Below are 11,427 nucleotides of genomic sequence, written 5' to 3'. Positions count from 1 at the left end.
GTGATTAGCAAAAAAGTTTGAGATTTTATCGGCGGGGCTTAAAAGTCCAGTCGGGGTGTTTAATTGGGAAATAAGAGTATTTTTAGATCCTCCGGAGAGTATGTTTATGTAATGCCAGATTTTTTTGGGGGAGGAAGAGGGATTGATGTTGGCTTCAAGGTTTTTTGAAGCATTCTCGCTTTGCTGCTTTAGCCTGACGTCGAAAAAGAGCATTTAGTCTTTTTTAAGCGATAAAATTTTTACGCGTTTGGCATCGTTTATATTGATATCATGATAATTGCATTTTTGATATAAGAGATGCTAAATCAAAGTTCCATCAAGACACGATTTTTTGTCTTTGCGCTGATTCTTTGTTAATATTTGCAGAAACTGGAATTTTCATGTTAGATTTTTCGCATAAATCATATTTATTTTAAATATGCATTTGGGTTTGAAGTTGCAACAAAGTGGCTGGGTATCTACTTTGCATATTATTGAGTAGTGGTCGCTTTCATGTAAGTCTTTTAATATACTCCATGTGCAACGAAGAAGCAGTCTTACTGACCAGAAGGTAAGGTTTAGATGAGAAAATGAACCGTGGGCAGAAAAGTGTGTTGCACTACCATTGTTAAGACATATTAAATCTGAAGATAGCAATACGTCTTCAACATGTATTCCTCTGTTATTTGAATATGGAAAGTCCAGATTTGGCTCCAAGCGTTCAGATCACCTTCAAGGATGACAGGGTGTGAGGTTTGTTGGAGCAAATGTAAAATGTCAGTACTTGAGAAGTTTTGTAAGGGTGGTAAGTAGACGCATATTACATTCAACTTTAAATTTAGATTGACTTCAATACCAATAGCTGATATATTAAATTGTATGGCGATCCTCTTACAAGCTAAGCTTTTCTTAATCAGAATAGCAACACCTTGCTTTCTTTAAATTATGTTTGGGAGGTTATGAAATAGGCTTTGAAGTGGAATGCAGTTGTGTTACTCGCTAAATGAGTTTCATTTAGTAAGATTATTGAAGGGAAAAGGGATTGCACCAAGAGCTGAAGCTCATGGTAGTTATTATAAAATCCATTCATGTTCCATTGTAAAATTGAAATCATGATTTTTAATACATTATAAATTAGCGAATGAGTGTTGGGAAGTTTGTGTTACTTTAGTTTATATATTGCCTTATTTAGTTTATTGTGTAGTTACTCGTCATGAGAAGACATACCTGTGTAAATTTCTGTTGACATTACATTATCGTCAGTGTGTTGAGAAGTGTTATCACAACTTGAGCTTTTTGAATTAGTGTTGTTGTTATTCGAGAGATGGATAGAGGTATTTGGCGCTGAGTTTAACCTGGAGTCGAAGAGTGTGTTGTTGAGTGTGGGAGGGTAGGCTTGTTCAAGTTGAGTGAGAGAGTAGTTAGTAGATTTCGGTTGTTGTTCACGGGGCTGAGGCGTACTGAGAGAGTGCGAGGGATTTTGAGTGGCTGATTCGTTGATTAATGTGGTGAATGTGTTAATGTAAGTTTAAGTGTTAATATTACAGGATTCTTGAGTATTTAGAGACATAACCCTGCTACTACGTTAGGGTCTTTGATGACCCAAATTTCATATATATTAACATCACCGTATTTCTAACTGGTTGAATATATTTGAAAGTTCTTACTACTCAGTGCATCAATTGTTGAAATATATTGAATTCAATTAGTTTTATCACCATTTTAGGCTGAGAAAATTGTTTATTGCAAGTGCTTACGCATATCATGTTCGGGTTATTTTATGACCCCTATCATATTTGTAAAACGAATAATAAATATATAATGTAATATCCCCTGTTGCAGAGTCATCGTCTGGAACACCTCTCTGTTGTGAATGCTGGAATGCGTTTACAGTTATAATTTTTGTATTCAATACTTTCAGTTCTGTGCTAAATATTGTAGTGATCAGTTGCTATTGTAAATCTAAGTTTATAGACTATAGATTTTGATAAAACATGGAATCTAGACACACTGTAAGTATATATAATCTACATTTTTTTTTCTTAATTCATACTAGTATTTATACGGTAAAATTCGTTGTTGTATTTACTTGGCCATAATGTCAGCGTGGACAAATGACTGAGCATGGCATTGGTGCATTCTTGAGTGACCTTGAAGACGATGCAAGTGATGATTGTGATGCTAATTTTGTACTTGAGGAAGACGAATGTTTATCTTCAGAACAATCCATTTCCAGTGGCACAGAAGCCTTCACTTCATTGACCGTAACTAATAGCACAGAAGTTTTTGATAAAGATCGGATGATAAAGTGGACAACAATACCTTCTTTGCAATGTCTAAGTCGTGCAGCAAGTGAAAATATTCTTCACGGAAAACCTGGAGTGACTTCTTATGTTATTCATCGTATTTCAAAAATTCGTGATACTTTTGATGTATGCCTTACAGAAGCTATGAAAAGGGATATAATTCACTACAGCAATTTGCAAGGAAGTGCTGTTTTCGAAAATTTTCAAGCTATAGATGCTACTGAGTTCCATGCTTACCTGGGACTTCTTATACTTATTGGTATTTATTTACAATATATTTTTCCTATTATTCCAGGTTGCCCTGTTTTCTAATTTATTAGATATTTCTTCTCTAAACGCTTTTATAATATGGACCGAAGTATATCCTGAATGGCAAAAAAATAAATTGCACAAAAGGCGCCTATTTTTAGAGCAACTCGGTGAAGTTTTAACTCAGAAGCCTCTGCATCATTGGTACGAAGAATTCGATCACCATCTACGAATTCGCCTTCTTCAAAACGAAAATGCGCTAGTGAACGGAAAAGGTGCAAATTTTCCCCGTCGAAAAAGGAAAAAAAGGCTTTTACTGAATGCATAACTTGCAAAAAACCTGTTTGTCCGACACACCGACACACAACCACTCTAACGACGACATATTGCATTGATTACAAGCCTTAAAAATATTTTTGAACTGTACAAATTTGAATTTTCTCAATAAAAAAATGTGGGGTCAAAATAAGACCCGACATAACATATGTATTTTTTTTTCTAACATAGTAGCAGGGATAAAGGAGTTTGATGAATTGGAAACTAAATGAATGTCACTTGGAGCTGAGTTACCTTGAGTGTTGAGAGATGTAAATGAGTTAGATGAATTAGGAACGGAATGAATGCCACTTCGAGCTGAGTTATCTTATCTTTTATGTTTGTTTGCGGGCGAGAAACAGTGCTGGAGATAAATGGGCCGTTTTCGAGCAACGATGCTGTTGAATTGTATATCTTAATAGCGTCTCTCATAGTGCATTTTTTTGTTGTTTTTATTGCTTGGATTTTCTTTGCTTAAATATATTTGGAGCATTTGTCAGCTATTTTCTCCTTCTCCAAAATTTTGCCATCCCGAAGCTCACTCACTGAACTGATTTCCGTGCTTACTGCACATATGGCCTTGTGTATAACAAAGCAGGAAAATTCTAATATAGGTTTATTTTGTTCAGCCGATTCAATGGTGATATATGTATTTGGGGTAATTTGCACCTATTTCGTTTAACTAAAGGTAAATTGGGGAATTCAAAGAGGTCAGAGATATCTATTGCTTCTCGGTTTTTGTTTAGGCTTTTACCTTTTTTCCTTTTGACTCTCGAACTATTGGCTAGCAAGGCAAATCGATTAGTATCAAGAGTCCCAAGGGGGAAGCTCTGCGGCCATTGTTGTAGTAATTGAATTTAGTTTGTAACTTGTTCCACCTGGAAAAATAACAATTACAACAAACAATAGTTCTCTCTCAAACCAACCGCTTGCGGTCCGATCAAGCAGCATTATGGTCTCGCGGGCAGATAAAGCAACAAAAGCAAACGAAATACACAGTATGAATTTTAATGCTCTGACTGCAACACAACTAACACCAGCACCACAACGACAGCAGCTACTTCAACAACAACAACAACGACAGAATCATCAGTATCTAACTCAATTTGCATAATGTCAACGAAATTAAACACTCGCACTAATGCAATAGGCAGCAACGGGCAAAAATAAATGCAAACTACACCCAAACGTACTCGCAGCTCACCTGAAAAAGCCACCAATAATTCAAATAAAAGGCCAAAACCACATAAACCACTTGGTCAAGAGAGCGATTTGGAGGAATTTGGCAACAAAATACCAAAACCACCACCAATATATGTGCAGAATGTGCAATACTTAAGCACATTAGGCAATGCTTTGAATGATAGCATTTAAAATAACTACGAGCTTAAGGTACTTAACAACAACGAAATTAAAATACAGACAAAAGAATCAACACACTACACATATACCATAAAACTACTAAAAGAACGAAACACACAATATTATAATATACATTTCGTCCAAAGGAAGAGAATGGATTTGAGGTTATACTAAGAAATGTGCATCACTCTACAGATAAGGATGACACTATGTCTGAGCTTGCTGAATACGGATATATTGTTACTAACATACACAACATCTTTAAAAACGGGACAAAACAACCTCTTTTTATATAGAGCTGAAACCTAAAGAAAATAACAAAAATATATACAACTTGACGAGCTCACTTCAGTGTAAAATAAAATTTAAACCTCCGCATCAGAAAAGAACTTTTCCTCAGTGCATCAATTGCCAGAAATATGGGCATACCAAAAACTATTGCGCAAGAAGTCCAGTCTGCGTTAAATGTGCAATCCCGCACAAAACTGCGAGCCGTACCATTAATATATTGTAAATCACGATAACATCAAATGTACCCTATGTAAAGAGAAGCAGACCGCAAACTACAAAAGTTTTACCAATGGTTTACCAATCCCTAAGAGCACAACGTTTCCCAGCTCGTTTCCTCTGCGAAGGAAATGCCTGCTACACAGACAAGTTCAAACCAGCAAAACGACACAAGTGAACCCACCAGAAAAATTTCAGGGTCTTATGCACAAGTAGTAGCACAGTCAACAAATAACAAAGTAACAAATACTATGCCTCAAAACGATAATATATAGAAATTGAAAACTAAGCTAACTAACCAAATGTCGAACATGATGAATATCATAACACTTCTCGTCACCAAAATGGATGACCAAAGAAAATAACTTGACAATAGCCTTATGGAATGCAAACGGACTTAGCCAACATATATATAAAACTTCATCAGACATAACAGCTTTGACATACTAATGTTATCAGAAACACATTATAGCGATAACTCCTTTGTAAGAATTCCAGGATATAAAATTTTTTGTACCAATCATCCTGACAATAAAGCACACCGAGGCACAGCTATTATATTAAGGCAAAATATTATATGTAACGAAGTGGAGCAATTTAAAATGGACCACCTACAAGCAACGACAATTCAAATTAATGACACTCATGGCCTATTGACTAGCAGCTGCGTACTGTCCACCAAAATTTAGTAATAAATTAAACCATTATGTCAACTACCTAAAGACACTTGGAAACAAATGTATAGCCGGGGGTGATTTCAACGCAAAGAACATGGCATGGGACTCAAGACTGACCAATGTCAAAGGGAAAGCTCTACTTGACGCCATCAGAGAATTGAACTGCGACTTTATAAGTACAGGGGAACCCACTTACTGGCCAACTTGTGTTAGTAAAATACCAGACTTGCTGGAATTTTTCATAACAAAATCAAGAAACTTAAAAATGCTGACAATTAAATGCTGCCTTGAACTTTCGTCCAACCATTCACCAATAATCCTTACAATTCAAAAACGCCTACAACTATAACCTAGTCGGACACCCTATAAACATCTAACAGACTAGGAGGCTTTTATGGACATAATGGAACAATGTCTGGACAGGAAAATCCCATTAAGAAATACCAACGATATGGAAACTGCAATAGCTTTTTAAATGACACGGCTATTATGTCACTAAGCCGATCTACAGCAACTCTACCACCACAAACTACAAAATATAACATTCCTGACGCTATAAAAAAGAAACTAAAACAAAAGAGAAAACTGAGAAAAAAATGGAAGACTACATGATTTCCAGATGACAAAAAAAAACAAATTAACTAAAGAAGTTAAAGAACTATTGAAACATGAAAAAGACAAAAACTAAACAAGGCCATTAAAAATATTGACGCAACAAAATCTACAAGCTATTCATTGTGGAAGGCGAAAAAAGAGATGGTTGGAGATACAATGCATCTACAAACGGGCACCAATTGGCCCAAACATCATCGGAAAAAGCGACTTATTTAGCTCAACATTTTAAAAATACAGCGCACGCTCGATAACGTGAACTAATTCAAACCCGGGGAGCTCCCGTTAACAAAAGTTTTCACGTTTTTTAATGCCCAAAAAGACTAAGTAAATATATTTTTTCACATTTAAATTCACATTTTATTCTCATTTTCGTTACATATTAATTGAAAACTAAGTCATACGATGGTTTTATTCGAAAAAATCAGTCATCTTTTTTTGTATCTTCTGTTTTTCTAAAACTTGAAGCACAGCTTTCACCCTTAACCGTCTTAGCACTCTCATATCATTATGATCGACGTCTTCCTGATGCCTTGTTGCAAATTTCAACTGCTTCAGTCGGCTTAATTTTCTCCAGTTGCTCTGATACGCTGTCATCATCGCATTCGTCCTCTTGTTGATGATCGTCATCTGCATTGCCCTTCTCGATATCTTCGTTCCATTCATGAATGGCTGGTAACGTGAATTCAATCTGAAATTTGTAATAAAAAAAGTTTTTTCAATAACCCACATACATATCTTTGAGCATATCTGCGAACACGAAGGAACCTCAGGATTAAAACTACTAAGGAGATCGACGGAGCAAATGGTGAGCAAATCAAGGTGCGAAGTTCAGCTTCCCATTTTTCTTTTACAACCGCCAACGGAACATTATGTTCGGGATCATCTTAGCTAATGTTGCTTCACTAACACGAAACCAAGCCGAATCCAAAAGATTTATAGCTGTTTTTAAGTTAATTTTTTTCAACGACTCGAGCAAATCAGACTTTGTCGTTGCTATTGAAGCTAGAAGGCTGTCTCTGTAATGTAACGTAACCTTAAAAATCGGAGAAAACTTAAAAGGAATATTCACCTGTGGAACAAATGACTCATGAAACCATTGCTCGAAAATAGCTGACGTCATCTAGACGGATTTCGAGTTCTTATAGTCGGTGGGACACTGAAAGTTTTTAAAGTAGCGTAGATTCTTCGCTTTCCAATTACCAAAAGCTTAAGCTTGTGGGATCCAGTGGCGTTTGAACAGCATACAAACGTGGTTCGCTACTTCTCGGACTTTAGCCCTGGGGCTCTCTGCTCCAAACTTGACGCGTACGTTTTCTCTGGCAAAAGTCTCCAGAACAACCCCTACTCATCAGCATTATATAACTAATTGTTGCACAACTCCAATTCGGCCATTTTAGATTTAAGTTTTTCTTTAAACGGATCCACTAGCTGAGGTTGCGAAGACAGTTTTTCGTCTGATATTTTAAGAAGACGAGTACCATACCTCTTCTTGAAACCTTGGAGCCATCTATCACTAGCGAAGAAGTTTGCTTCATTTTCTTTAAATTTAGCATGCAGTGTTTTTGCCTTTTCTTTCAGCATTAGAGCACCTACTGGCCAGTTTTTATCTCGCATTCGGATAAACCAACGATAAAGAGCTCTCTCCATTTTGGACAACTCTGAAGAATGCGTGTTTTTATATTTCCAGGTGCACAATACGTGTTGTTAACGCATTTTAAAATCACTTGCTTTTCCGCTTTAATGTTAAAAATTGTTGATTAAGCAACATTATATTTCTTTGCTAAAATCGTGACAGATGTGTTTTTTTTTTTAAAGCCGAAAATTTTAGACTTTTGTTTTAATAGCTGAAATATTTTACTCCTTACATGCAATTACGAATAAAATGCATATTTTATAATTAGGGGATTCCCCAATTTCAGAATTACTTGAGATCAATGTAAACTACATTCAAATAATTGTAACGTTTATTGTTCATGTTAGAGAGCTCTTTGGGTTTGTTCACGTTTTGGAGTAGTCAATGCACAAAAATGTCTGTGCACGTTTTGGGGTGTTCACGCATTAGAGCGTTCACGTTATCGAGCGTGCGCTGTATATTTTAAAATAAAAATAACACCGAATTCGATTTGACTCATACAACGAGGAAATTATCAAAAAAACCTCACTAACAGAGATAAATCTATTGATTTCGACATTAAAAAACAACGAATCCCCTGGATATGACCTCATCTCGGGAAAAATCTTAATGCATATGCCCGACAGAGCAATAATTTATTCCAGGAACGTTTTTAATGCTGCTATTAAGTTCAAATACTTCCCAAAGACATGGAAAATTGCCGAAAACATTGCGATCCCAAAGCCCAATAAAGACGCGACGTTTGCATCGTCATACCGACCAATAAGTCTGCTTACGACAATATCAAAAACATTTGAGAAGCTACTTTTTGTCGCATAGATCCCATTATAACAAAAATAAATTTAATTCCCCAACATCAGTTCGGATTTAGGCGAAAACATTCGACAATCCAACAAGTGCACAGAGTCACTCTCAAAATTAATAAAGACTTCAACAATAAACAAGTATGCGTGGCTGTATATCTCGACGTAGATAAAGTCTTTGACAAAGTATGGTAATCTAATGCTAAAAAGTTACATCCAAGATAGATGTTATTTATGAGTTCTGGCATAATTCTCAAGACATTCGCTTAACAGCGGTTTTAGGGATTTACATACCTTTAACTTCCGGTTGTTTTAATGGTGGTATAGCTTTTTTAGAAGGATTTTATTCTAAGAATTTATTTCTGGAAATTGTTTCTTTTAGTTATATTAATTACTTCTTTTCTACTGGATTAACAGTGTGTTACTCTTTGCGTTTAGTTTATTATCATACTTACATATATAAATGGTGAATTGAATTGTGGTTCATTAAATATAATATATTAAGAGATGAAGGGTGAGTAATATTACGTGGTATAAGAGGTTTATTAGTTATGAGAATTATTGGTGGTAGAATACTTAGATGATTAATTTTCCCAACTCCTTATATTATTTGTTTACCATTTTAATTGAAGTTATTCACTTTATTTGTTTATATTATAGGAGGATTATTGGGTTACTTAATTTCTAATTTATCTTTGTTTTATTTTAATAAATCTTTAAAAACTTATTTAGTAAGTTATTTTTCTGGTTTTATATGGTTTATAACTTATATTTTCACTTAGGGAGCAATTAAATCTCGCTTAGTTTTGGGTAGAAGTACTTTGATCAAGGATGATCAGAATTTATAGGAGGATATAATTCATATAAGTTGCTTGAATATTCTCGATTAGTTTATTTTTTACATAATAGTAATTTAAGGATTTATCTTTTATTATTTCCTTTATGAATAACTTTCCTTTTTAGGTTTTTTTTTATTTTATTCAAGTAGCTCAAGTTATGGAGTATAACACTGAAGGTGTTAGGGTAATTATTCAATTAATTACGTAATACAATTTAGTCATTTATTAATTATATAATTAATTTTATAAATTAAGTTATAAAATGAATTAATATTATATAAATGGCGCGTACACCCTTTTGGGTGTTTGGCCGAGCTCCTCCTCGTATTTGTGGCGTGCGTCTTGATGTTGTTTCACAAATGAAGGGACCTACAGTTTCAAGCCGACTCCGCACGGAAGATATTTTTTATGAGGAGCTTTTTCATCCGCTATTAGAATGAAACTTTTTGTTAATTATGGAGTTTTACCGAGATTCGAACCGACGTTCTCTCTGTGAATTCCGAATGGTAGTCACGCACCAAGCCATTCGGCTACGGCGGCCGCCAAATTTCAGATTAAGGTTATATATTAAGGTTATTTAATTTATTAAGTATTTAATGTAGTGAATATAATTTAGTAACTTATAAAAAAATAATTTTTTAATTGCACAATGAAAGTGTAATGTTTTTGTAAAACTATATAAATAGAAGTATGCATGGAATGTAACCATTAAAAGATAAAAGTTAGCAGCTTTTTCTTGAACGTCTTACTTCCTCAATTGGAAAATTTTTACATTTTTGTCATTAACCGGGATACGCCTCTTTTTGGCTTCAATGTAATTAAAAAGTAAGAATTTATTAAATAAATAGATTTAACTAAATTCTTTATTAGAATAAGGGTATTTGATTACCTAAAATTAGGTCGAAACTTTATAATAAATCGCTTTATATAAATTTTTATTACTATTAGTATAATGAAATAGGCTGTTCTCATGCAATATTATATGCTTAGACCTGTAATAAGTTCTGTTACAAGTTAAGTCCGTTATAGGTAGGTATGACATTATAATAATTTTTTCAGTGAAGTTAGTTTCATTTAATCATGTAAATATTAAAGGGAAAAAATTAATTTTCGTTCGAAATGTTCACGGGCCTAAAAACGATTACGCTATTTAGCTATTGCACGTACGGTTTCCATGGATATTGACGTCACTGCTTGAACCAAAGAAACTCTCCTAACTTCATGGACTTTGCCCGGGAATTTTCTAAAATTCTGACCACAAACTGTAGTCTAATGGATTCTGATCTGGAATTTTGTCTATTAGCCACTGCTGGGTGGTTTTTGTCTTATGGGGTAGAACGGAATCTTGGTGGAAGGTCCAGCACTCTCCATTGAAGAGAGTACTTCTCAGGTGCTTCACCACGCTTTCTAAGACATCCTCCTGGTACACTTTTGCCACGGCTGTACATCTTTTGAAAAATGATTGATTGTGTGGTAAACGAACACTCTCGAAATATTGAGTTTTTTCAGCAATTCGTAAATCTCACTTCCACTTTACCACACTTACATATGTAATGCAATCACTGGAATGCGATTTTCTTCATCCATTCTCCATTGTCAACAAGCGAAATTTGGCACGAAACTGAGTATAATTTATGAGTAGACGAACAAGAGTAAAAATAACGGAACTTTTTTCTATGAATTTGTCCTCGCCGTATGCATTGTAAAATTTGTTAGAATATATGTATATATAACTAGCAAGCCCGGCCCGCTTCGCTGGGCACACTAAAGTAGAATAGATTTGGTTTAGAAGAGAAAAGATATGGTTTTCATATTGTTTATTTCTTTATTCTTTATTCAAGCGCTTTGGCACAAACAATATTTTTTGTTTTTCTATTTGTTTTTGAGTAAATATATAATGTTGTTGGCTTCCCAACACGTGAACAGCCAACGTATAGTTGACCATGGGTGAATACTGGTTCTTCTAAATGCATCCCGCATATTTCTAAAGTTTGCCCTTGTGATTTATTGATAGTTATTGCAAATGCTAAACGAATGGGCAGTTGCAAACGCTTGTATTCAAATGGCAATTCAGGTGGAATCATTGGAATTATCGGTATTAGAACGTCTTCATTCTTGAATTTGCCAATTAAAATAGTTGCT

General features: G+C 34.8%; 1 pseudogene; it reads left to right on the top strand.

Moving 5' to 3' along the window:
* The first annotated feature begins 2,093 nt into the window (after nucleotides 1-2,093).
* Nucleotides 2,094-9,450, top strand: LOC128869885 (NADH-ubiquinone oxidoreductase chain 5-like; annotated as a pseudogene).
* Nucleotides 9,451-11,427: the final 1,977 nt, after the last annotated feature.

This window comes from Anastrepha ludens, chromosome X, assembly GCF_028408465.1.
Source record: "Anastrepha ludens isolate Willacy chromosome X, idAnaLude1.1, whole genome shotgun sequence".
NCBI classification, from domain to species: domain Eukaryota; kingdom Metazoa; phylum Arthropoda; class Insecta; order Diptera; family Tephritidae; genus Anastrepha; species Anastrepha ludens.
The sequence above is the reverse complement of the archived record's forward strand: the minus strand, read 5'-3'. Positions and strand labels throughout refer to the sequence as shown.